The 27942-nt window shown below is 36.9% G+C and overlaps 1 protein-coding gene across 2 annotated transcripts in view; it reads right to left on the bottom strand.

The window, feature by feature from the left end:
• Positions 1 to 27942, bottom strand: part of CDC14A (cell division cycle 14A) — a 515591-nt gene that overhangs the window by 147607 nt on the left and 340042 nt on the right. The gene's annotated exons all lie outside the window — the stretch shown is intronic.

Raw genomic sequence — 27942 nt, 5'->3', positions numbered from 1 at the left:
GCATTAGTCAGTGGAGGATAGATCTCTGAATCAGTCCATGATGAACGGGATTCATTTACAAAGTAGGATCACATACCACATCATACTACAGTACAACTACTAATGAGAAGAGAAGCACAAACCACAAACATTGCCAGGCTCTGTGCTGCCAATAAAAGGCATTTCAACTACCAGAGTGAACTAGCAATTCCTACCCATATATGGCTGAGGGCAAGGGTTGCACTATTTATTTTACAAATCACAAAGATATTAGATTTAAAAAAAAAGACACCGAAGCGGACTGGCTCTGGAAATTTGGACTAACTTTGACAGACATTTCAAAATGTAGGTTAAGAGGTGGAAATAAGAAGTAAAGATTGGGCAAGGGACAGAAAACTGATATACCTGAATTGGGAGTAGCTCAATACAATTCTCAATGTATTAAACATTGCAAAATGCCAATGAATTCCACGTAAAGTAGACAAGATTGCAGACCGATTGTCGTCATAGTTGATGGAACAACATGGTAACTTTCAATATTACCAATATATACATTTGCTAGTATTTTCATTTTTGTACCACTCAATTCATAAAATATATTTCACATGGATAAAAAGTAGCATAAGAAAATAACACTCAAATTCTCCAGATGTACACCTTTTAGAAGCAGTCTGCTTTGCCAGTTGCCCATTTAAAAATATGAAGTTTAGCATTTGCTAACAAAATGCTGGAGTAAAATTGGACGTACTTAAGTCTATAACCACGAGATTCTGAAGACTTATTTTAACGACTGACAAGGACAATGCTATCTTGTTTCTGTCAAAATGCTATGATTTTATCCCATGTGTACATACTAGAGCCAAAAACTGATAACTCGGATAGAAAGGTATCACATAGAATAAGTGTCTTTAAGCAACAAATTGAGGACAATTGGTTCGAGGTACTATAGTATTTCACAGAAGGGTCATTCACATAAGGGAACTTTGTAACCAGAAGGAGGAAATGTAATTTTGTCTGACGAGTGACTGGAAAATAAAAGCACAGGAGTGCTAGGCAGACCTGCCTGTCTTCATACTTCGTTTTTTAGAACAAGGTGGAAATGTGATTGGGTTTTGATCCAGTACAGCATTCGTGGCTGAAGGGACTTTGTAATATAACTCACCTGTAACAAATTATTACAAGCAACTGGTGGTTTTATTCTGTTTGCTATGGAGTGATGACGCAAGAACCATGTAGTACTAAGAAAATGACTGACAGGCTTTATAAGGATTGTGAGAAGCTGGCCTGGTATATGATGTCCACTAATGTAAGTGGGCACCTTGCACTAGTCCAGACAACCCTTATGATGATTTAAGAGGTCTTAGACAACCATAGAAAGCTCTCTAAGTGGTAGCTGTGGAGAGCAGCCTTCAGGCTTAGACCAGAAGGAGTGTAACGCAGCTTGTCTTACTAGAATGCAATCTTATAGTATAGATTAAGTGAAAAGAACCGCACCAAGCATTTATAAAAATATGTATTTATTATATAATACTCTGTTATACGTTCCAATATCTCCAACACGGAGATAAACACAATGCACACAATACTTGAACAAAGAAACACAGTAAATAGCACTAAGTACACAATGGACCCCGGGGGGAACCAAACCATATACCAAGAAAGTGGTCTAAGAACCACGACTTGTATCAAGACAGTGTCGAGAAGACGTAGAAGTGCCGGGGACCAACAAAAGGTGAGTGACTGGGAACCCCACATTATATATACACAACATTAGACTATAAAACTACATGAAATTACTTTAAATATCAATTGTAAAGCCACTCAAGGAAACATGGGAATGTATGTTAAACACACACAAGGGGAATACAATTTTGCAAACATTATATTATCGGGGACAAGGATATATATATATATATATATATATATATCTGCTCCAGGTGCCCCTCTCATAGAAACGCACTCGAAAGAGTTGATGTAGCAATCCTTTATAAGGCAAACATCTCACAGCGCTGATGGCGTTACAGCATGTCAAAAAGCCTGACGCGTTTCAAAGCTAAATTGCTTCTTCCTCAGAGGCTTGACAAATGCAAAAGGACACACCCACAGTTTTAAATCACATCCCACGCCAATCATAGGGCAAAGCATTCTGGGTCCTGTAGTGCGTCCATAAAATTACAGCCCATATGGGCGCATCACTGTTTCATTGCTGTCCATAATCAAAGCCCACAGATGGGCCCCAGCGCGAAGATGCATCCTGCGCCATCAACAGACTCCCACACATGAGGTCAGGTGAATAGCCCGCCACGTGGCTCCCAGTTATCGGGGTGGTGCGTTTCTCGCGGCAGGGGCTGCCGCGTGTTCAATTACTGCTCCAGGTGTCCCTCTCTTAGAAACTGATAACTGGGAGCCACGTGGCGGGCTATTCACCTGACCTCATGGGCTTTGATTATGGACAGCAATGAAACAGTGATGCGCCCATATGGGCTGTAATTTTATGGACGCACTACAGGACCCAGAATGCTTTGCCCTATGATGGGCGTGGGATGTGATTTAAAACTGTGGGTGTGTCCTTTTGCATTTGTCAAGCCTCTGAGGAAGAAGCAATTTAGCTTTGAAACGCGTCAGGCTTTTTGACATGCTGTAACGCCATCAGCGCTGTGAGATGTTTGCCTTATAAAGGATTGCTACATCAACTCTTTCGAGTGCGTTTCTATGAGAGGGGCACCTGGAGCAGTCATCGAATTCGCGGCAGCCCTCGCCGCGGGGAATGCACCCTCCTGATAACTGGGAGCTACGGGGCGGGGTATTCACCCGGTCTCATGTGTTGAGTGCATTTCTAAGAGAGGGACACCTGGAGCAGTAATATATATATATATATATATATATATATATATATATATATATATATATATATATATACACATACATACGGAAATTCGCCTTTAGTCTCTGCCTCCCACGGGTAGGAAAAGACGGAGAGCGGACACAGACATCAGTGCCAATCAAGTTTTACTTTATTGCATATTTGTCAAGCCTGTCCGTCATGACGCGTTTCGACCCCCACTCGGGCCTTGATCACATGCCGCGTTGCTGTGGGAATGAGCAGCATTTAAAGTGCAACACAACAGGAAATGACATCTGCACAAATCAATAGACAGCGAAAAGTTCCGCTTTAAAATCTACTTCCCACCATTTAGAAGAGGTACTGTGCACAATCCAAACATATTATCACTTTCATTCATCAGTAACTATATAAATATATAAATATATAAATACTCTTGTTAAATAGATATTAAGATCCCTTTAAATACATAAAAACATCAATATCAATTAAACATCACATCTGTGCTAAAATGAGCCAAATGTACATGCGTTTAAAAAAAAAAAAAAAAAAATTTATAAAGGATTGTGCATCTTATTGGCTCCATAAATTAGGTTACCTCAATACAGTACATTCTAAGTTGGTCTGGATTCAATTCGTACATCCATTAAATGTTGCCCCAGTGGGCTGATGTACGCTGCGCTAATCATATGACATCCTAAAAGTGTTTACCAAAATAGCCACTAAAACTCATTAGGCGTAAATAGTGCAAAAGTTTGTTTGTATATATATATATATATATATATATATATATATATATATATATATATATATACACACATATATATAAATATATATATACATATATATAAATATATTACCTACTGGCGGTCGCCAGTAGGTAGTTATAGTTAGGACCACGTTTCCATAGGAAAACCTCAACATTCTATTTTGAATAACTTTGGCGCCGGACGACGAATCCTCGCGAATTTCTCAAAATAGGTGGGGCGCTACGCTCCGCTCCTACCCTGAAAGTCTCGGGGGGGATCCGTCAAGCGGGGGCTGATATAAAAGGGGGGTCCCAAAACGCGTTTTTCCCGTGCATTTTTCCATAGGACCTTTAGAACGAGCTACAGCCCGAACGGCTGAACAGAATTACTCAAAATTTGGCAGAGAGGTAGTCCCTAGGTCAAGGAAGTGCCTTTTGTAGGTTTGGTGTAAATCTGTTCAGTAGATTCTGAGAAAATAGCCTTTAAATCAATATATATATCTGAGCCCGCTTACGGTACGCTTACCGTACGCTTACGGTAAGCGTACGGTGGCGTGCGCGAGCGCGATTCTGATTGGCTCTTAGATCTTAGTAAACATTCGAATCGGCCGAAACCAGGAAGCAGCGGCCGCCATTTTGTGTATTTCACTCTGAAAAAAAAGAGTGAAAAGAAGGAAAGGGGGCAATGAGGAGAGTTACAGACCCCCTAACAATTGTAAGGGGGTCAAATAAGGACAGAAAAGTACAAAAAAAACATTTATTGATTTTAAAAAAAATCACGGGGTACGCGTACGGTAAGCTTACGGTAAGCGTACGGTAAAAAAAATAAAAATAAATAAATGAAAAGCAGATTTAAGAGTTTAGATATTAGGGAGCTCTAAAAAGAGCTGTTGTGTTTATGAAGTCATTTTTTTAGTGGTACCTACAAGTAAGTACCGATGCAGAGTCTAAGGTTCAAGAGGAAGACTCTGTTCCCTTCATCATTGAAGTGCACACCATCTCCTCTATAAATGTCTTGCATGTCATAACGCAAGTTGTTGTGGTAAATGGCACCCATACCATAGTCACGGAGGAAAGCAGAAACAGATTTGTTGACGTGCTTTCTTGCTTTGTCAATCTGTGGACAGAAATGATTGGACCAGTTCCATTTTTGCCTTTGGCATATGTTGGAAAACACAAAGGCAGTTTTAGGGAAAAGTGTAAACAGTTGTGCAAAGGTGTCCTTCATAAGCATTTCCAGACCTACCCCAGTCAAAGTGCCTAGGTCATTGCCACCACAGTGCACTATTATGAGGTCAGGGTGTTGGATTTGAATGAAGGATTTTACCAATGGCATCAATTGGTGCCACTTTAACCCTCTCTGACCAATCCATTTAATGTCTACATTTGGCAAAGCAAGGTCTCTCACCATATCTGTTTTCTCTGCAAACTTTTCACTCCAGAAGACATAGCTGTGCCCTACAATCCACACTGTGAACATCTTCAAAGGAGAACTGGATGCACTCAGGAGGTGTCTTTCAGTAGAATGGCAATATGAAAAGAAAGACAGTTTGGAAATGGAGGCATACATATTTTTTTAAAACAAAAAGAACTGATTGGCTGTTTCATACCATTCCAGAATAAAAACTAGGCTGTATGTGAAAATTAATAGAAGCATGTTTTGTATTGGTACAAAAAAATGTGTAACCAAAGAACAGTACTATGGATTTGCTGTTAGGTTTGAAAAGTCAAGCACTCTTGCTCTGTGGAATTGAAACATTGTGTGTCGAACTTCTGACCTAACTGCACACAGCAGTGTTCCATGAGCTGTTGCTATGGTAGCAGGCAGAAGTCAAGTTGGGGGAAGGGTACTAGGCAGAAGTCAAGTTGGGGGAAGGGTACTTTTGGAAAAGGGTTCGTTTTCAACCAATAGAAATGTGTGAATACATGTGAAAAAAAGGGGGAAGCACTGAGATTTGAAACTTACATGTATATGTGTGGAAAAATAGAGGGAAAGTTTGCCATTATCTGGTTCTGCTGAGAGGAGAGAGGTGAACACAACAGAGATCCTGGCTCTGATAATCTGCTGTTTGAGTGTCACATTTCTTTCACAACTAACTAATTTTAAAGGTGAGTTTACAGTTTGAGAGGGGATGTATGTGGTAACTTAAGAAATGAATAATAGAAATGGGAATTGTTTTTGTTGTAGTTACACATGGTGGTTTCATAATGTGTCAGTGTGTAAAAGTGATTTACACTTGCCCCGAAAAAAAAAAAGAGCAGTAAGTGTGCTTTGAAATTGGCAAAGAAATTTCGTTTTGGCACTAATGTGAAAACATGACTGTGTGCATAGAAGAATTATAGGCAGAGATTTATTGCGTCTTGCTCTGGTGATTTCACAGTTGCATTAGATGGAAAGGGGGAGCGAATTATTGGGGGAAGGAGCAGAGGCTTAGCACACACCCATGTCCTTGCCGTGTATAGTCATGCACAGTATTTACAAGCCAGTGGGGTTTTCAGGTTTAAGTCTGTAATGCAAATACATTCAGCATCACTAAGGCTGGTTGCCCTTGCTGGAGTGTAGGCAGTCACAGAGAATGCACATGGTGGTGGTCTGAAAAAAAAACAGCTTGGACACGTGCAATTAAATAAATCAAAAATAGTGGTTTCATAATGTGTCAGTCTGTAAAAGTGATTTCAAATTGTAAAAAGAGATTTTCACTTGGCCCGAAAAAAAAAGAGCAGTAAGTGTGCTTTGAAATTGGCAAAGAAATTTCGTTTTGGCACCAATGTGAAAACATGACTCTGTGTGCATAGAAGAATTATAGGCATAGATTTATTGCGTCTTGCTCTGGTGATTTCACAGTTGCATTAGATGGAAAGGGGGAGCGAATTATTGGGGGAAGAAGCAGAGGCTTAGCACACACTCATGTCCTTGCCGTGTATAGTCATGCACAGTATTTACAAGCCAGTGGGGTTTTCAGGTTTAAGTCTGTAATGCAAATACATTCAGCATCACTAAGGCTGGTTGCCCTTGGTGGAGTGTAGGCAGTCACAGAGAATGCACATGGTGGTGGTCTGAAAAAAAAACAGCTTGGACACGTGCAATTAAATAAATCAAAAATAGTGGTTTCATAATGTGTCAGTCTGTAAAAGTGATTTCAAATTGTAAAAAGAGATTTTCACTTGGCCCGAAAAAAAAAGAGCAGTAAGTGTGCTTTCAAATTGGCAAAGAAATTTCGTTTTGGCACTAATGTGAAAACATGACTCTGTGTGCATAGAAGAATTATAGGCAGAGATTTATTGCGTCTTGCTCTGGTGATTTCACAGTTGCATTAGATGGAAAGGGGGAGCGAATTTTTGGGGGAAGAAGCAGAGGCTTAGCACACACCCATGTCCTTGCCGTGTATAGTCATGCACAGTATTTACAAGCCAGTGGGGTTTTCAGGTTTAAGTCTGTAATGCAAATACATTCAGCATCACTAAGGCTGGTTGCCCTTGGTGGAGTGTAGGCAGTCACAGAGAATGCACATGGTGGTGGTCTGAAAAAAAAACAGCTTGGACACGTGCAATTAAATAAATCAAAAATAGTGGTTTCATAATGTGTCAGTCTGTAAAAGTGATTTCAAATTGTAAAAAGAGATTTTCACTTGGCCCGAAAAAAAAAGAGCAGTAAGTGTGCTTTCAAATTGGCAAAGAAATTTCGTTTTGGCACTAATGTGAAAACATGACTGTGTGCATAGAAGAATTATAGGCAGAGATTTATTGCGTCTTGCTCTGGTGATTTCACAGTTGCATTAGATGGAAAGGGGGAGCGAATTTTTGGGGGAAGAAGCAGAGGCTTCGCACACACCCATGTCCTTGCCGTGTATAGTCATGCACAGTATTTACAAGCCAGTGGGGTTTTCAGGTTTAAGTCTGTAATGCAAATACATTCAGCATCACTAAGGCTGGTTGCCCTTGGTGGAGTGTAGGCAGTCACAGAGAATGCACATGGTGGTGGTCTGAAAAAAAAACAGCTTGGACACGTGCAATTAAATAAATCAAAAATAGTGGTTTCATAATGTGTCAGTCTGTAAAAGTGATTTCAAATTGTAAAAAGAGATTTTCACTTGGCCCGAAAAAAAAGAGCAGTAAGTGTGCTTTCAAATTGGCAAAGAAATTTCGTTTTGGGACTAATGTGAAAACATGACTTTGTGTGCATAGAAGAATTATAGGCAGAGATTTATTGCGTCTTGCTCTGGTGATTTCACAGTTGCATTAGATGGAAAGGGGGAGCGAATTATTGGGGGAAGAAGCAGAGGCTTAGCACACACCCATGTCCTTGCCGTGTATAGTCATGCACAGTATTTACAAGCCAGTGGGGTTTTCAGGTTTAAGTCTGTAATGCAAATACATTCAGCATCACTAAGGCTGGTTGCCCTTGGTGGAGTGTAGCACTGTGGACATGGGCTTTTTAAAAAATCTGAAAAGTGGTTTCATAATGTGACAGTTTGTAAAAGAGATTTTCACTTGCCCAAAAAAAAGAGCAGTTTGTGTGCATTCAAATTGGCAAAGAAATTTCGTTTTGTGACTATTGTGAAAAGAAATGTAGTAATATATTTAAATACAATAACAGATTTTTTTTTTTAGTTTTTTTCAGGTATTGCTGAAGAACAGTGAACAAAATTTAAGATGCCTACAAAATCTCGAGTTCAAAAAACGCTAAAAAAAAAAACTATATTTGAAGACAACTGGAGGACCAAAGTTAGTAGAAGATGCTGATGTTGGGAAAAAGAAAAAATCTTCTGGTAAGCAAAAAAAACAATTCCTAAACAAAATATTTAAAACAAAGAAAAATGTACAAAATGTCTGTTCTCGGAAAAATGTAACAAAACATAGAGAACAGCAAAAAATTGAGAATTTAGTTAATGCAAATATACCTTCTGCAATTGAAAAGTTTAACATAAACAGAAAAACAGCATTTAAAGAGATACGTAGAAAAATGTTTCAGAGAAGAGTTATGTCCAATTTGATAAAGGATATAAAGAAATATAAGCAAAAGGCTAAATATTACAAGAGAAAAAAAGAAATTGAAGCCATTGCAGCAAAAGCATTAGAATTAAAAAGGAAACTATTCATATTAATTTTGAATAGGATGCGTACATTAGATAAAATGGTTAATGTACTGAAATCACAAAGCAAAAGCAAAAGAGTAGTGAACAGAACAAACTTTTGTAAAGTGTTTTTAGGAAAGTGGATGCATAGTTCAAGTAGTGAACCTTTTTTTAATGAAGAGAGCTATTTTCAAAGTAATAGTTTGCTGCATGCAGTTGACACCAGAGGTCGTTCATACGAAGTAAAAAATGGTTGCATAATGGAGAAGGAGATAATGGTTCCAAGAGATGAGGTACAAGTGATGGCAGATGAGGCAATGGGGAGACGTCCTAAAGCCCCAGTGTACACTTGGAATTGTAGTAGTATTTGCACTGTGCGTCAGGAATCTATTGACAGATTTCGAGAGTTTCTAAGAGAATATAGTAAAAAAAGTGTAAAACAAAAGATTAAGGTGCTTCAAAGTCTGGATCCATGCAGAGTGAGAGAGAATACTGGTTTGCAGGGTCATTCTCTTGCTTGTCTATCTAGAAAAGTGTGCAATAGTGTTTTCCATCATTTTAGGATGCTGGCTGTTCATCATACTGAAATGAGAAAGTTTGTGAGACGGTTGTATTTTGCCAAAAGTCCAGCAATAAAGTTAAATTAATTGAATAGGGCTCTGTTCCGAGGAACGGTATCAGATGTAGAGAAGGTTGTTGATGAAATTCAGTTTTGTTACTTTGGTCCTGAACAAAACAGTGCAGAGAAGGACACAGTAAATGAGGCAGAAGTGGAAGACAATGTAGAACCCTCTGTAAGTAACACATTTAATGATCATATAACAAAATTTGCAATAGTCTCTAATGAAAGACCAAATTTTACTTGTATTTGTTGCCGCAGAACTCATTATAGAAAACAAACTAGGAATGTTGATCTCTACAGAAAGAGTGAAAATGAAGATAATTATAAGTGGAAGGATTTTGCCACATATATATTTCTAGAAAATTGTTTTGAATTGGGTGAAGATCAGCGTATTTGTAAATACTGTTATAACAAGTTAGAGGAAAATAGAATGCCGACCAGAGCTGTACATAATAATTTAGAATTGGATGCTATTCCTGCTGAACTTTCTGAATTAAATACATATGAGTCTATACTCATTCAATGTGTTCATCCGTTCCAGACCATAGTACGTATGGAGCCCAAAACTGGTAAATTACCTCCTTCAGATTTACTGAGAGGTTTAAAAGGTAGAGTGGTGTATTTGCCCTTGGATTTGAAAAAAAATATGGAAACTATTGATGCGGATACTTTGGAAACTGAACCATTAATTATTCTGGTTAATGGTGTACCTACAAAGAATAAGAAGATTTGGCAGGAGCTGGTAGATGTGCGGAAAGTACAAAGAGCAAATTTGTATTTGAAAAAAAAAAACAAATGGTATGAATCAATTTATATAGAAGAAGAAGAAGAAGAAGAAGAAGATTTACAAGGAGACACAGAAACACCAACTGGACAAATTGAAAAAGTGGACAAGTCAAAGGAAGAAGAAATTTATGAACATTTTAGCATACATCCTCTCCATTCGAAAGAAGTTATGGGAGACAATATTGATCTCTTTCAGATGAAGAAAGCAAAAGGAAATCCCGTGAGTGTATGGGAGGAGAGCTTGGAAGCTCGATGTTTTCCCCAGCTGTTTCCTAAAGGAAAAGGAGGACGATACGATGAACGTCCAGAACAGATTCCAGCTTCAGAGTATCGAACTACAAGACTATATGCTGAAGATCCCAGATTTCGACAAAGTATACCTTATTTGTTCCATCTTTTATTTGAAAGCGACTTGTCTGCACTGTCTTATGCAGTAAATCACATTTTAAAAAGTGGAGTACATTTACAAAATGTGTCTGCTAAGGATTTTATGGAGAAAGTGCAGCACCGAGATGATCATTTGGAAACACAACTGATCAATCTGATGGCTTGTCAGCGTGGGACAAATGAATATTGGTACCGACGCCATGGTGAACTAAAATGCATGTTACGCAATTTAGGAACACCAACATGGTTCCTTACCCTAAGCTGTGCCGAGTACGCTTGGGATGATTTACTGGATTTTCTACGAGAGGCCAATTCAAACATTAAAAACATCGAATACAAGACAGCAGGAGAACTGTGCTCATTGGATCCGGTTAATGTTTGCAGATATTTCAATCATAGATTTGAGGCTATGATGTCCTTCATCTGCAATAAAAAAAATCCACCCCTTGGAGAAGTAGTGGATTTCTTTTGGAGAAAAGAGTACCAGGCAAGAGGTGCTCCTCATATTCATATGCTGCTGTGGATCAAGGATGCCCCAAAGTTTGGAACAGATACTGATGAAGCAGTGTTATCTTACATTGAAGAATATGCAACATGTGCTATACCAAAAAGCACAGAAGAGAACAAGTTAAAGGAGCAAGTTCTACGTTTCCAAAGTCATCGGTGTGGAAAATACTGTCGACGGAAATACAAGAGCAAAGAAAAATACTACACTAAATGTCGATTTGGATTTCCTAGACCTGTTCTTTCAAATGGAAGAGTCAACAGTTTTATGTCAGCTGTGAGACATACTATCACAAGAAAATCACCTAAGAATACCTACAACCTTAAAAGAACAGAAGAATCTAAAAATATAAATGACTACAACCCAGTCATTTTATCCATGTGGAACGCTAACATGGATATACAGTATGTTGCTGACAATTCCATTGCTGTTGCTCGATATGTAACGTCTTACATTACGAAATCAGAAAAAACAGAATTGAAGGAAATGTGGGAAGAGATTTCTCACGAGAAGACTGTCAGTAAGAAGCTGTACAGTTTCAGTTTGAAGATGTTATCGCATCGAGAAATTGGATCCTACGAATGTTCAGATAGGTTATCTTCTGCAAGTCTCTACTCGAAGTCAAGAAGAATAATTTGGGCAAGTTTAGGCCTTGCAGCAATGAGAAATCGGGTACTGAAATCTGTTGGAGAAATTGAATATTTGGCTGAGAATGACCCAGAAAGTACAGATATATTGAAAACAAACATGTTGGACACATATTATCCCAAGAGAAGTCATCATCTGGAGAACATGTGTCTCTATGAAGTGTTACAGAACTACATTTATTCACGGAAAGCTGCAGAAGACATCAACAGTGGAAAATATAAAGTTGTTGGTGAAGAAGGATGTTTGGTGAAGCAAACCAAAGGAAGTTTGATAAATCACCGGAAGCTGAGTTGCGACACTACCGACAAGAAAGAATTTTACTACTTGGCTCTTTTACAGTTGTTTAAACCATGGCGTACAGAGGATGAACTACTGGGAGAATTCCAGAGCTATGAAGATTCTTTTAATGCTTGTAAAGACAGCATACAATGCAGTACATTCTCAACTTATCTGCAAATGTTAAATGAAGAAATTGAACAGGAAACTACAATTGCAGCAGAAATAGCTAGAGACAGTTCTCAGGACAGCCAAAGTTCAGGAACATACAGTCAAGATCCCCTAGGACAACCAATCGTTGAAAATGAAGCATCAATAGCCATGAATGAAGTGGAAACGGCTATGAATCAAGGTCAAGAAGAATTTATAGACTTAGAAAATTTGGAAAGACAACTGAATCAAGAGCAGCAACAAATTTATGAAGAGATCAAAAACAAAATTGATCACGGATTTCTACATATCAAAAAAGAGTGCTCATGCACATCATTTCATCCAATCAGGATGTATGTAAGCGGACAAGCTGGCACTGGAAAAAGTTTCCTAATTAAAGTCATCAGAAGCTACCTAAAGCAAAAAACGGATTCTACTTTGTCTTGTGTGGTAACTGCTCCAACTTGGTTAGCAGCATATAACATAAAAGGAATCACCTTACATCGTTTGCTAATGTTACCAGTGGAGCATGAGAACAAAATACAATTCAACAAGCTAACTGGAGAAGCATCCTTGGAAGTTTCAAGAGTATTGAAGAAGATGCAAGTTCTCATTATTGATGAGGTGAGCATGGTATCAAACTTAATGCTTGCCTTTGTGCATTTAAGAATGCAGCAAATTTTGAAGACAGACTATGACGTGTTATTTGGTGGAAAACACGTCATAGTTTTTGGGGATCTTTTGCAACTTACTCCAGTTAAAGGACAACCAGTGTTTAATACTGTGACACATGAAGACACGAAGAAGTCATTGGGAAGCATTGGAAATACAAATATTTGGTCCTTCTTTGAGTACAAGGAACTTACAACTAATATGAGGCAAGCAAACGATGAAGAATATGGAAGTATTCTGAAAGATATCAGGATTGGAATACTCACAGAAGTTGGGAAAAAAGCATTACAGAGTCGGCTGCTACATAATTTATTTCCAAAGGAAGAAATAGTTGCAGAGAAAATATACAAGAATATTGCAGAAAACAAAAGTGTCATCTGCTTAATGTCAACTCTACGTGAATGCTCAATATTTAATGAGGAGCTTTTGAAATTGGAAAAGGAAGACATCAGGAAATTGGAAGCAGTGGACAAAATTGAGGATGGAAGAATTACTGTCACAGTAACAGGCAAACTGAAAAATAAATTGGACTCACTAGAGAAGAACATCTCCAAAACAGCAGGATTAGAAAAAAATCTATATGTTTGCATGAACTGTAGAGTGTTTTTAAGGAGAAATTTGGATGTTGAGAAAGGTTTAGTGAATGGAGCAATGGGAAGAGTTGTGGGTTTTATTAATTATCAGAAAAAAGAAGGAATTGAATGTTTAAAAATAAAATTTGATCAGATAGAAGAAGTTAAAGATATTTGTCGTTGTACAGTTCGTTTTATGCTTGTGAAAGACTTATATGTACGTAGGAAGCAGTTTCCGTTTTCACTAGCATATGCTGTAACTATCCACAAGTCTCAAGGATTGACTGTAGATTGTGCATTTGTGAACATTGGTTCAACTGTGTTCAAAGAAGGTATGGCATATGTAGCTTTGTCACGAGTCAAAACATTATCAGGTTTATTCATGATAGACTTTGATGACTCAAAAGTTAGTGCTGATACAAACTGTGTAAAGGAGTATAATAGATTAAGAAGAAGCTATGCTCCTCATTTAGGTCAGTATCCTGTGTTGGAGAAACGTGTAGTTTCTCGTAAAAGGAGAAATGAGAATATCTGTAATGAAGATATAGAGAAGAGGAAAAAAAAGAGGAGTGATGTAATTGCAAGCAAAAAGAAAAAGGAAAATGAAGAACAGGTTGTAGGATGTCATTTTGAAAATAGCTCTGGTGTCAACTGCTATGCAAATGTAGTGCTGAATGTTGCATTTTATCTGGAAAGTTTGCAAGAGCAGATAATAGTAAATCAGGGAAAAAGATTCTGTTCAGAGCTGAGTCTCCTTTTTCAAAAGCTGAGTAAAGATAAAACTCAAATAGAAAGTGCTACTGACATTAGAAAACTTTTAGATGTATGTTCAGGACGAACACAGTTTTCTCAAAATGAACAGCAAGATGCACACGAATTTTTGATGTATTTTCTTCAGGTAGTGGAAGAAGAAGGAGTTCCCATTGACATTTTTTTGGGTCTCTCTTATAAATGGGAACATAGTTGTGATAATTGTTATAATATATGTGGCTCTATTGTTGATAATGAAAGGTTTATTTATTTGACATTGCCAGAGAGTAAAACAGTCACTTTTGCAAAATTAGTTAAAGATGCTAATCATAGCATGAAATGTGGTGAGTGTAATTCTGACATGTTATCAACATTAATTTTAAGGGAATACGGACAGTATGTAATTTTAATGATGCAACGATGTAGAGCTGATGGATCAAAATTGGATACTTTAATAAAGAAGTTTACAGGACAGCAATTATCAATTTCAGGAAAAACTTTTGTAACTGTTGCAATAATTTTCCATGATGGACCTACTGTTACTTCTGGACATTACACAGTTTATCTAAAATGTGAAAAAGGCTGGACACTGTGTAATGATTCCCAATTGATTTTAGAGCAACGTTTGCCTTTTGATTTAGCAAATTCCTATCTAATCTTCCTGAAACCTAAATTTTAGAGAGACTAAGCAAGATCTGGACAAAATAATTTTACCATTTTACTGGATTACCATTGCAATTTTGTAGAAAAAATATTTTTAAAATTATCATTTGGCCTAAAGGAAAGATAACCAATTGTAATGTGGACTTTTTGAATTTTTAATGCAATTTTGAAAAACCAATAATTTAGAGATAATCGGTAACTTCTGCACATTTTAAATTTTGGAATGCTATTGAACTGCCATTGGAAATTTTTTCAAAAATGATTTAAAAAATTACTATTTGGCCATGTGGAAAAGTAAGCAATTCTATTGTGGACTAAATAAATTATTCAAAAAATTTTCGTGAACCAAAATGTTACAGAGAATCGGTGAGATCTGGACAGATTAAACTTTAGAATTTTAATGGATTTCCCTTGGAAATTTATTCCAGGAAAAAAAAAAAAAATACTATTTGGCCTAAAGGAAATAAAATCAGATGTATTTTGGAGTTATTTGAGATATAATATTGTGATTATACTTCTCAAACAAACATATCAGACGGTATTTTAAAGAAAAAAGTATTGTTTTTAGATATTTTTTTAGAATAATATGCATTTCTGTAATGATAAGTTTAAGTGAGAAGAGATTCTGGGCTTTTTTAATACAATCTTTGTGATTGTTAATTTTTTTTGCCCGCTGTAAAATGATGAATGCAATTGCTTTCACAATTTATAGTGAAATGCAATATATTCTGAAAACAGCAAAAATAAGGCAAAAATATTTTTTGGTAAAAAATGTAAATATGTGTACTGTATTATAAAATGGTTTAAAAATATTAATACTTTTTTCTTTATTTTCAGATCGATATAGAAAATTTTCGGAAACTACAACCATTTTAAAAACTATTTTTTTTAAAAACAAATGAATAAATATTTTTTTGAGTGAGTATGGTAAGTCAATAATAATAATTGTAGTCTCTCAAGGACCTTGTAATGTGATAAATGATTTTTAGTGTTTTTTTAAAAAAAATAAAAAAAAGGTACGCTTACCGTACGCGTACGGTAAAAAAAAAATAAAAAAAAGTTTTTAAAAACATGTAAAAAAAAGATGAAAGATAAGGTTGGCTCTTAAAAGAACCGTTGTGTTCATGCAGGGACAGAGGAAAGGAAGCATGGGAAAATCATTCATAGCTACAAATGTGCTGATCTATTTTGTTGTTCACTAGGGAAACACTGGTCTCCCTATGACAAATTAGACCTTTACAAAATGTGCAATGAATATCAACCTTCCGAAATCGAAGGTTCATTTCCAGAGGGCCAGCAAAAGGAGATTCTCCCCCCACAGATGAAGGGCTCACCTGACCTGCAGAAGAAGGAGTAAGCTCTGCAGATGATGGTCCAGGCTGAGCTGCTGTGGATGTACTGGCTCGTCTTTCTGAAGAGTTACCTCCAAAAAGATGACCATGTGTCCTTCTGTGTACATCCTGGAGGTGTCTCTTCATGGTGTGATTCCCAAAGGAATACTTCCTGTTAGGATTACCTCTAGAAAGTACACGCTTACACAGCTTGCAAGTAACTAAGGGTGCATTCACCTTTTGCTGGCCTTCTGGAAAAGTAAAATAATCCCAAACATAAGAAGGCTTTACTTACCTCGCTTTCTGCCTCAAGACAGTGCTGCTGGTGCTAGCCTCACTCTCAGAAGAGCTCTGCTGTTCTGCCATCGTATCCCAAAGACAAACCAGCTCCTTCTCCCAAGGGATCACAAGCAGAAATGAGGGGAATGGGTGTGGTGTAGGAGAGTTCTAGAACTGAAAGTACTTTCAACCAATCAAAAGTTGTGTTTCATGATCACATGACCTACCGTACGCTTACGGTACGCTTACGGTGCGCTTACGGCAAAAAGTACGCATGCGCGTAAAAAAGACACGCGCTTGCGCGCATGCGCATAACAGTCACTCCCCGGCACTTCCGCGTAACGTGCGCGTGTGGCGTAAGCGCGCACGCGACCCACGCGCAGTACGCGCGGCTACGCAAAGTACGTAACTATACGCAAGCAGCGTAGATAGATTACGGACGTTGCGTAAACCGTACGCTTACCGTGAGCTTACGGTACGCGTACTATAAAAAAAAAAAAAAAAAATCTGGAAATAAATTTTACATGTTTATTTTAAAAAATATATATAAAAAAAATATTTAAGGATTATAAAAATTTAAGCATAGTCTTTATAAAAGGTAAGAAAATTAAATTAAAAATATGTTTGAAAAAAATGAAGAATAAAAAAAAAAAATAGCATTTAAAAAACCTTGCAAATTCACTGAAAAAACCATGGGTTTCACACACGTTATAGTTAGGAATTAGCATTTAAAAAACCTTGCAAATTCACTGAAAAAACCATGGGTTTCACACACGTTATAGTTAGGGATTAGCATTTAAAAAACCTTAGAAATTCACTGAAAAAACCATAGGTTTCACACACGTTATAGTTAGGAATTAGCATTTAAAAAACCTTAGAAATTCAGTGAAAAAACCATAGGTTTCACACATGTTATAGTTAGCTGGACATTTTACTCGTAAAAAACCAATGAAATTGCCCCGTTATAGTTAGTTCAGCTAACTATAACTCGCGCGCCCGCAATGCACTGCTGATGACGTCACATATTACATCACTCATGACATGGTCAGTGACATCACTCATGACATCACTGATGACATCTCAAATGACATCACTGATGACATCACTGATGACATCATCCTTGTGATAGAGTGGCAGACCTCCTCTCACCTTAATATAAGCTTTGATACACACATTCAAAAATAGAGACTAAAAATTTCAAAACAATGGACATACCAATACCAGTTACAACAACCTCTTCAGTAATTCTAAGATCCACATACACATTCACTCATTCACCAACAGTCCTATACAGTCACTCATACATGTACTCACTCATCATATGTACTCATACACCTATACATCCTGTTACATAATGCCACTCATCCATAGAGTTACTCACACACATAGTCACTCATGCTAATAAAGAATCAAACATACATTCACCTGCATATACAGTTATACACACACCACCACACTTACTTCTACGGAAACTTACACATACTTAGTCTTTTAAACAATCACTTATAGAAACACATACTTATTCATACAGGAACTCTTTCAATCTCTCCCTCTCACATATACTCACATATATACACCAATAGTCACATATACTAGTTTAAAACATATGTAGTTACTCCTGAAGACACTATTGGGACAGTCATTCACTCACTAACACACCCATACACACACTCATCCACCCATACAGTCCTGCACACATGCTGTCTTCAACACATACAAACAGTGAGTCACTCATTCATGCACCTATGCACTACGTAATACCCCCCACCGAACCATACAGACACTCAGACTGATACTCAAAAAAACAACTAATAACCTATATAGACACCCATGTAGCTACTCACCAACCCATGCAGCCACTTATACACAAAGTGAGAGATACACTTAATCAGTCAGTTACACAATCAATTTATCAAAAACAAATCATCCATTTAGACACTTATATACCCATTTATTCTTCCATCGACCTTGAGATATACATATATAAAACATATTTAATTTTCAGAAAAACACACATTCACTGGATGATGTCATTTGAGATGTCATCAGTGATGTCATGAGTGATGTCACTGACCATGTCATGAGTGATGTAATATGTGACGTCATCAGCAGTGCATTGCGGGCGCGCGAGTTATAGTTAGCTGAACTAACTATAACGGGGGAATTTCATTGGTTTTTTACGAGTAAAATGTCCAGCTAACTATAACATGTGTGAAACCTATGGTTTTTTCAGTGATATATATATATATATATATATATATATATATATATATATATATTTATATATATATATTTATATATATATATTTATATATATATATTTATATATATATATTTATATATATATATATATATATATATATATATATATATATATATATATATATATATATATATGTTTATATATATATATTTATATATTTATATATTTATATATATATATATATATATATATATATATATATATATATATATATATATATGTTTATATATATATATTTATATATTTATATATTTATATATATATATATATATATATATATATATATATATATATATATATATATATATATATATATATATTTATATATATATATATTTATATATATATATATATATATATATATATATATATATATATATATATATATATATATATATATATATATATATATATATATATATATATATATATATATATTTATATATATATATATATATATATATATATATATATATATATATTTATATATTACCTACTGGCGGTCGCCAGTAGGTAGTTATAGTTAGGACCACGTTTCCATAGGAAAACCTCAACATTCTATTTTGAATAACTTTGGCGCCGGTCGACGAATCCTCGCGAATTTCTCAAAATAGGTGGGGCGCTACGCTCCGCTCCTACCCTGAAAGTCTCGGGGGGATCCGTCAAGCGGGGGCTGAGATAAAAGGGGGGTCCCAAAACGCGTTTTTCCCATGCATTTTTCCATAGGACCTTTAGAACGAGCTACAGCCCGAACGGCTGAACAGAATTACTCAAAATTTGGCAGAGAGGTAGTCCCTAGGTCAAGGAAGTGCCTTTTGTAGGTTTGGTGTAAATCTGTTCAGTAGATTCTGAGAAAATAGCCTTTAAATCAATATATATATCTGAGCCCGCTTACGGTACGCTTACCGTACGCTTACGGTAAGCGTACGGTGGCGTGCGCGAGCGCGATTCTGATTGGCTCTTAGATCTTAGTAAACATTCGAATCGGCCGAAACCAGGAAGCGGCGGCCACCATTTTCTGTGTTTCACTCTGAAAAAAAAAGAGTGAAAACAAGAAAAGGGGGCAATGAGGAGAGTTACAGACCCCCTTACATTTGTGAGGGGGTCAAAGAAGGACTGTAAAGTACAAAACAAACATTTATTGACTTTTAAAAAAAATCACGGGGTACGCGTACGGTAAGCTTACGGTAAGCGTACGGAAGAAACATGGCGTGCGCGAAGGAGATTCTGATTGGCCCATAGATCTTAGTAAACATTCGAATCGGCCGAAACCAGGAAGCGGCGGCCGCCATTTTGTGTGTTTCACTCAGAAAAAAAACAGAGAAAACAAGGAAAGGGGGCAATGAGGAGAGTTACAGACCCCCTAACATTTGTAAGGGGGTCAAAGAAGGACAGAAAAGTACAAAAAAAACATTTATTGATTTTAAAAAAAATCACGGGGTACGCGTACCGTAAGTTTACGGTAAGCGTACGGTAAAAAAAAAAAAAAAAAAAAATGAAAAGCAGATTTAAGAGTTTGCTCTTCATATGTCCTCCATGTGCGCACGGTGCGCGAAGCGCATCGTGCGTTCATGGCCCATCTAGCGTAATGTGGGCACGCACCGTGCGCGCATGGAACGAAATGCGTTAAGTGGGCGCGCACGCCACAAATGGCGTAAAGTAACTTAGCATTTAAAAAACCGTACAAATTCACTGAAAAAACCATAGGTTTCACACATGTTATAGTTAGCTGGACATTTTACTGATAAAAAACCAATGAAATTCCCCCGTTATAGTTACTGTAGGCAACTATAACTCACGCGACCGTAATCCTCTGCTGATGACATATGTGTCTTTATGAAAAAAAAATATTTGTAATACATGTATAGCTAAAATTTAATGGAAGAAGACATGGGCAAATAAGTGTCTAAATACAGTATTAGCATCAGCAGAGGATTGCGGTCGCGTGAGTTATAGTTGCCTACAGTAACTATAACGGGGGAATTTCATTGGTTTTTTATCAGTAAAATGTCCAGCTAACTATAACATGTGTGAAACCTATGGTTTTTTCAGTGAATATATATATATATATATATATATATATATATATATATTATATATATATATTTATATATTTATATATATATATATATTTATATATATATATATATTTATATATATATATATATTTATATATATATATATATTTATATATATATATATATTTATATATATATATATATTTATATATATATATATATATTTATATATATATATATATATATATATATATATATTTATATATATATATATATATTTATATATATATTTATATATATATATATATATATATATTTATATATATAAAGTCCAAAAGGTGCTGGCTTACGTGTCACACCTGACCGAAAGGGCGTGCCGGTTACCAGTGCCTGCTTACTGGTTTGAATATACAGTCCAACACTCATTCACTCCTTGGAATGAGCCCGACACATGCAGGGATTAAAACAATTTGGATTTTATTCAGCGAATCACTTACAGCGTGTAGGGATCAAAGTTCAAGAAACGCTGTGGCAGACGCGTTTCAGCCGTAAGGCTTTCCTCAGTGCCTGGTTTTTTCAGTGAATATATATATATATATATATATATATATATATATTTATATATATATATATATATATATATATATTTATATATATATATTTATATATTTATATATATATATATTTATATATATATATATTTATATATATATATATATTTATATATATATATATTTATTTATATATATATTTATATATATATTTATATATATATATATATATATATATATTTATATATATATATATATATATATATATATTTATATATATATTTGACCTGACTATTTAGAGGTAAGTGGATATGGACGAGAACTACTTCGTTAAGGAATGGCAATGTTTCTAGGAACAGTAGGTTTTTCCTCATACAATATTACTATACAAGTGGATTATATATATTGCCAACTGCTATATTATTAAAATGGGCACTGTATTTAGGACAGATGTCCTAGTTACACATCTGATACAGCAAACGAAACATGCATCACCTAGAAACTTGATGCAAACGTACTGGACAAAGGGTAATGCAAAAGAAAGATTTTACTGGAAGGTGGGCACTGCACTCACCTGAGATGCATCACACTATGTTCAAAGACACGTTTTCAGGCTTAGCCTTTCAGTTCACAATCAAATGCATTCTGGATGTTGTAGTCTTGGTTTGTTTTCACAAAACTAGTTCGAATTATGCACTGGATCCCAATGATTCTTATATTCAATGCCCAGGACGGGAAACACTATCCATGTTGGCTTGGAGTGAGATGCTCAAGTCTACTAATGTTTAGACATTTGTGTTTAAAACAAATCCATAAACAGTTTAAAATGTCTTTAAAATGACGTGAGATGGTCACCCTAGTTTAATAGGACTCCTGCCAGAGGAACGGCAAGAAGAGCACAATAAATAGACTCCATTGTTGGTAAAAGAGGGCAACAGCCTGGATGGCCCAAGGGTTGGCATTCATTTGGGCTTAACAGAAATCAACAAATTAGCCATCACAGAGCTACTACCTGTACGGATTAAATTATGAAGCAGTTAATACTGGGACACTCACAGAAGCACAACACAAACATCAAGATGAATGACTAGCCCACGTCGGTGTACTCCAGATATATTTTTACTGTAGGTACAGCCTGCACCACCTGAAATCTCTGCGGCAAGCTATGCTATGCAAGATGGACACGGTCTGCATCAGTTTCTGGGTTGGAAAGTCAATAAATAAACATTACAAGCTACATATCACAATAGTTCAAGGTTGGCATGGCCAGATGTTAATTCACAAGACATAGTAATAGGGTTAGCTACCGCCATCTTTCAAAAGTGGTTTTCCTCCCATACCCCATCAAACTTCCTCCACCCTTGACTAAAGGATTCATTTTTTTAATCCTCTTCACAATAAGGAGATGTAGAGGGAATACACCAGGCCGCCCTCCCCTCACAAATCATCATTTTGTTCATATTTTTTAATGCCAAAGAAAAAATTAAAGGACGAGACAGCAACTCAGGAAAAAGCTCATAATTGTAGAAGGTGATGTAGGATCTCGAGTTTTGCTATGCATGAGCTACCAGTGGCCACTCCACCACTACTGACCTGTTTCACATTCCCTGAATGGAGGAAAAGGCTTGCAGAATCTGGAAGACCCTGTGAGAACTGCCATGCATTCAGATTGCATGACAAGCAAGAATTACACTGCCAAAGTTACCACTTTAGAGAAGAACAATAACTGAAGCTAGGGCATACAGCAACGGCTCAGTCTGACAAATTGGCTGATGGGGGTCTGTAATCTGTATCCAGTACATCTTGTTACTGGACATCAGAAAAGAGGTGGCCGGAGCACAGCAACATCTCTGAGCAAACACAGCCCACCACTTCCCAGCCCAAAGAATAAGCAGACATGAACCTCTAATTTAAGGAGACTGAATTAGGATGCTGTATGCCACCAGATGTTCTGGGACATTAGGTTGGCTTCGAGGAGGGATCTATTTGCCAATGCTAGCTATTAATACTAATATTTGTGCACTTATTGGGGTATTTTTTTTTTTTTTTTGCAAATCGCAGTTAGGGCCCTTAAACAATAGGCCTATTTTTGTACCAACGGCAAACAGATTTCACGCATTATCGGACTTGAATGCCAAAGACTGACAATCACTTGCACCTCAATTGGTTGGAGCACTGGTTGTCGGGTCATAGGCCCCCTACATCTAAGATGTCTGTAAACAATAAATTAATAAGGAGTATGGACCAAGTTGGAGACGAACCAGTGTTCAGCATCCCAACAAAGGGGGCAGGAAGGCCAGATCTAAATAATAGCCATCAGAATAGAACTTGTAACTCTAAAGATGGAGAGAGAGCTATAGCACAGAATTTTAATGATCACCAGGAGCTACTCGTGGTTGATGAGAATGGGCTACTTTTGGTCAAAGATAATGGACTGAATAATAAGCTAGCCAATCCACTCAAGAACCATAGAAGGGATAATAGAAACTATCATCATACCTTTATAATTCCGAAATAGAAGATGTGCAAAAGGAACAAAGTAAGGCGGAATGCCGAGGAGAGATAAAATTGATCTCCTGGAATATTGCAGGGCTTAAAATGAATATGGAAGATGTTTTATGGCAGGAATATATTGGGCAGAGTGATATAATTCTGTTGCAAGAAACTTGGGCCTTGGAATCTCTTTATAAAGTAGGCTTCAAAACCTTTAGTATAGACGCCATCCCCTCAGTTAGAGGGAGGCCCTCAGGAGGTCTCTCTATTTGGGAAAAAGTGACTTTAGGCATAGATGTTAAATTAGTTGAACCCCCATTGCAGGATATTCTGGGAATAAAATGTATCACACCTGATAAAAAAAGAAGTTTACATATTGAACATATACTCTAGGCCATATTCGACAAGCAAAGAATCAGAGGTCATGGAGTACTTAGACAACTTCCTAAGTTCCATAGGCTTTGATAATTTTGGGGGGCAATTTCAACCGCAAATTCGAACCTGCGGTTGGATTAGAAAATATCTTCGAAGAAGATCTGGCCAATAATATTCCACTACTGGAAAGCACCCCGTGTAGGACCCTGAACAACTGCTGTTGCGCAGTTACTAAGACTCGTCTCGGGGCACTGTCTACGATCTTGTAATGGCCGACTGCCTTCTGACGGTCCAAACGCCCCTACATTTAGCAGAAGCAACTCAAAGAGCTGTATAGATTACATACTAGTTTCGATCGAATTGTGGCCAATGGTTCATGACCTAGTAGTCTATGCTAGAACTGAAAGCGACCATTACCTATTATGTTTGACACTGGCGGTACATCTCTTTCAGCTGGTTGCTTTGAGGGCTAGAGAACTTGATAGCGGTAATTTAAAGCCCCTACTAAGCAATAACCGTAGAGCTCTAAAATGGCCCTCGATAGGGGGAAATGTAGCAGCAATGAAGCAGATTTACGAAACTTTTGCAAATATGGTTTCCCCGTATGTAGATTTACCCACTTCAGAGATCCCAATTGTGGAAATTCACTGTAGATTGGTTAAAGATCTGACACCTATATTAAGTAAGATTCCGAAGAAATCTAAAAATGGGATCTTAGTAGCCAGTGAGTTGAGCAGTCCATGGTATAATGAAGGTCGTAATATAAAAAAGGAGCTCATTCTGTCAACTAAAACTAAAAATAGAGCGGCCTTAAGGTACAAACGGGCTAAATATAAGAGATTACTAGTCCACACCAGAAAAGAATGAAAGGACAACATTTGGACCAAATTAATTGTTGCAGCCAAATCAAAAGACCAATTTGGCTTTTGGTGTTTGTTATCGAAGGGCAACAAGAATGGGAGATGTAGCAAAGACCTTTTCCTAGACGCAAATATTTGAGTAAAACACTTCCTGTCCATACTCTTCATCCTCGAACGATGTTGACTATTGCCCGCAAGACTATGAAACACCTTAAGCGTGGCTCCATTATCTTTTAGTCTGAAAGAAACAATGGCAGCAATAGATGTAGTAAAACCGGGGAAGGCTCCTGGTCCTGATACCTGGCGACTTATGGAAACATGACAAGGAGGTCTGGGACCCTTATATCAATTTGTTGTGTAACTCTGTCACCTCGGTGCGTTCTATACCAGAAACATGGAAAGGGGTAGAGATGACAACTATTTTTAAAAAGAGTGATCGCCATAACCCTTCACACTACCGACCAATTAGTTTAATAGACGTTTTACAGAAGATATACGCAAGGCAAATTTTAAATAAATTGACTGACTGGATTGAGGAACATATTATATCACCGGATTGAGGAACATATTATATCACAATATCAGGCAGGTTTTAGATCAAAGACTAGTACGGCTGACCAAGTTTTTAGATTCCTTTGTATAGCCTGGAAATATACAATATTCAGGAATGGTCACTTATACATCGCCTTTGTGGACTTAAAGGTAGCGTTCAACCTCATCCCCAGAAATCTCCTCTGAAAAACCAGGGGGCACCAGGAGAAATTCTCCTGCAGATAATAAGACTACATGAAAATAACTGGGCAAGGGTTAGATGGGGTCCACTGGGTGAACTTACTGAGCCTATCCAGGTTAAAAGGGGCGTAAGGCAGGGATGTGTGTTGGCTGCTACTCTATTCTCGCTATACGTCAACGACATCCCTGAATACTTTTTGGGTTGTGAAAATGACTCTCCCAAGCTAGGGGGGGGGGGGTGCCCGTACTGCTCTTCACTGATGATACGATTTTAATTTCCCAAACCCCCTAAGGCCTGCAAAGTTTAATAAACACTTTTGGGATATACTGTGAAGCTAAGGGTTTAGAAATAAATTCTAGTAAAACTAAATATATGGCAGTTAACCCACATAAAACCTTTAGGAAAAACTTAACTGTCAATAACCAGAAGATTGAGTACGTGCACGATTTCATCTATTTAGGTATTACTTTGGACACAAAAATGACTTGGAGACCACAGTTAGAAAAAAGCAAAACTATACTACTACAAAATACCTTCCCAATAATAAGAAAAGTTGAAAGTAGTTTGTCTAAAGCAGTTTCACCCGCTCTTGAAATATACAAATACAAGGCGCAATCGGCATCATTATACGGGGCAGAACTGTGGGGCCCCATGACGAATGATACATTCAAGGTGGGTGAAAATAAGTTCCTAAGGAAACTTTTTAGCCTCCCGACTCGTACACCATTAACTCCTGTTTGAATGGACCTAAATTTTCACCGTACAGACGATCGGGAAAACCTAGGGCCATTACTATTTTGGGTTCGCCTGTGGTCCACAGATGAACTTATTCATTATAGAGAGGGGCTTGAGGAAATTAAGACTTAAAGAAGGTACTGGCTTGACTTGACTGAAGCATATATATGATTGGATTTTAAAATTGGGACTTAATCACTTTTGGGAGGAGCCCTTTGGCTTGACCATGGCTTCAAAAAAGCTTTTAAAGCAAACCTATTGGTCTTTTATACAAGATTCTTCATCTCACTCCTCTATTGTGGGCTCATTGACAACACGGTTCCTCCTAATAAAAACAATTTGGAAGTTTGAGCCTTTCCTAGACTAAATACAACCACAGTTAGCCAAATCTCTATATTTGAAATTTCGGTATGGTGTTCTGCAGATAAAGGCAAATACAGTGAAATGGATGTCAGGTGTAGCAGAGGAGGGTAGATGCGTCTCATTTGATTTAGACTCAATAGAGAATGAATTGCATCTATTGTTCTTCTGCCCAGCCTATTCACGATGTAGGAGGAAATGGATTAAACCCATATGCCGACTTCTTGGCACTAGATCCTGCCATGAGGCAGAAAGATTACTACGATTGGACACCACGAAAACAGTGGTTTTTAGCGTCAGTAGGTACCGGTTAGGTGTAAGTTTAATTAAAAAAAGAGAAGGCCTGAAATTCTAGGTTGTTATACTAGAAACAATTAATTTGGCACATGCACTTTATGGTCATAAAATGAAATGTATAATAACCTACAGACAAGTCTTTATACTTATTACTGAATGTATTTATTGAATTGTATAGCTGAATTTCATTTGTAAGCCTGAAATGAATATTCCTCATACCTATTTTTAAACTGAAATGTCAAATTGCGAAATTTTTGAATATTTATTATTTTAATGTTAAATAATGGTCGATTACTTTATAGAGTGTCTAGTGTGGTTGGCGGTATTGTGTCCTAAGTTGTCAAGACTTCACGATGATCTCTTGTATTGTACTTTTTTATTTGTCAACCTTTTATGGATTTTTTACCGAAATAAAGATTGAAATGAAATGATTTATACAGAATAATTGTCAAGACTACCATTAGGCACAGATGTTGTCTGACCCCATCTTTCTAAGAACTGAAAGAGTCAAGCTATCCAATTGATGACAGATACAACATCTGATGCAACATTTGTCTGGGTCAAATGTCTATTCTTCACCATGTCGAGGTTAAATACGAGCACAGAGTCACATAACTAAAATAGTGTAGTCTGAATTGGCGTCCATTTACCTTATATGTTCATAAGGAAATGTCTGTGCGCGCACCTTGATGCAAATAATCTATGTCAGACATTTCTAAACTTATGGCAGAAATTCCAATTTCTGATAAAAATTAGTCCATAAGGACTGCCACTTGAACACTCTTCAGGAGAGGTCCTTCTCCCAGATTAACGAATGAGAATCTACTGGAGAGGGTCTCACCTACTTTCAGAGCACTTCGCAGATGTTACATCTCATCTGAAGCGGATAAAGCAGAGTCCCGGAGAAACATTGTGTGTCCACGCTTTACAGGGAACAGACTTCAGGCCTCTGCTGAAAAAAAACTTTACTGT

Source organism: Triturus cristatus, chromosome 4_2 (genome assembly GCF_964204655.1).
Source record: "Triturus cristatus chromosome 4_2, aTriCri1.1, whole genome shotgun sequence".
Taxonomy (NCBI): Eukaryota; Metazoa; Chordata; class Amphibia; order Caudata; family Salamandridae; genus Triturus; species Triturus cristatus.
This window is presented reverse-complemented; position numbering and strand designations above follow the sequence as displayed.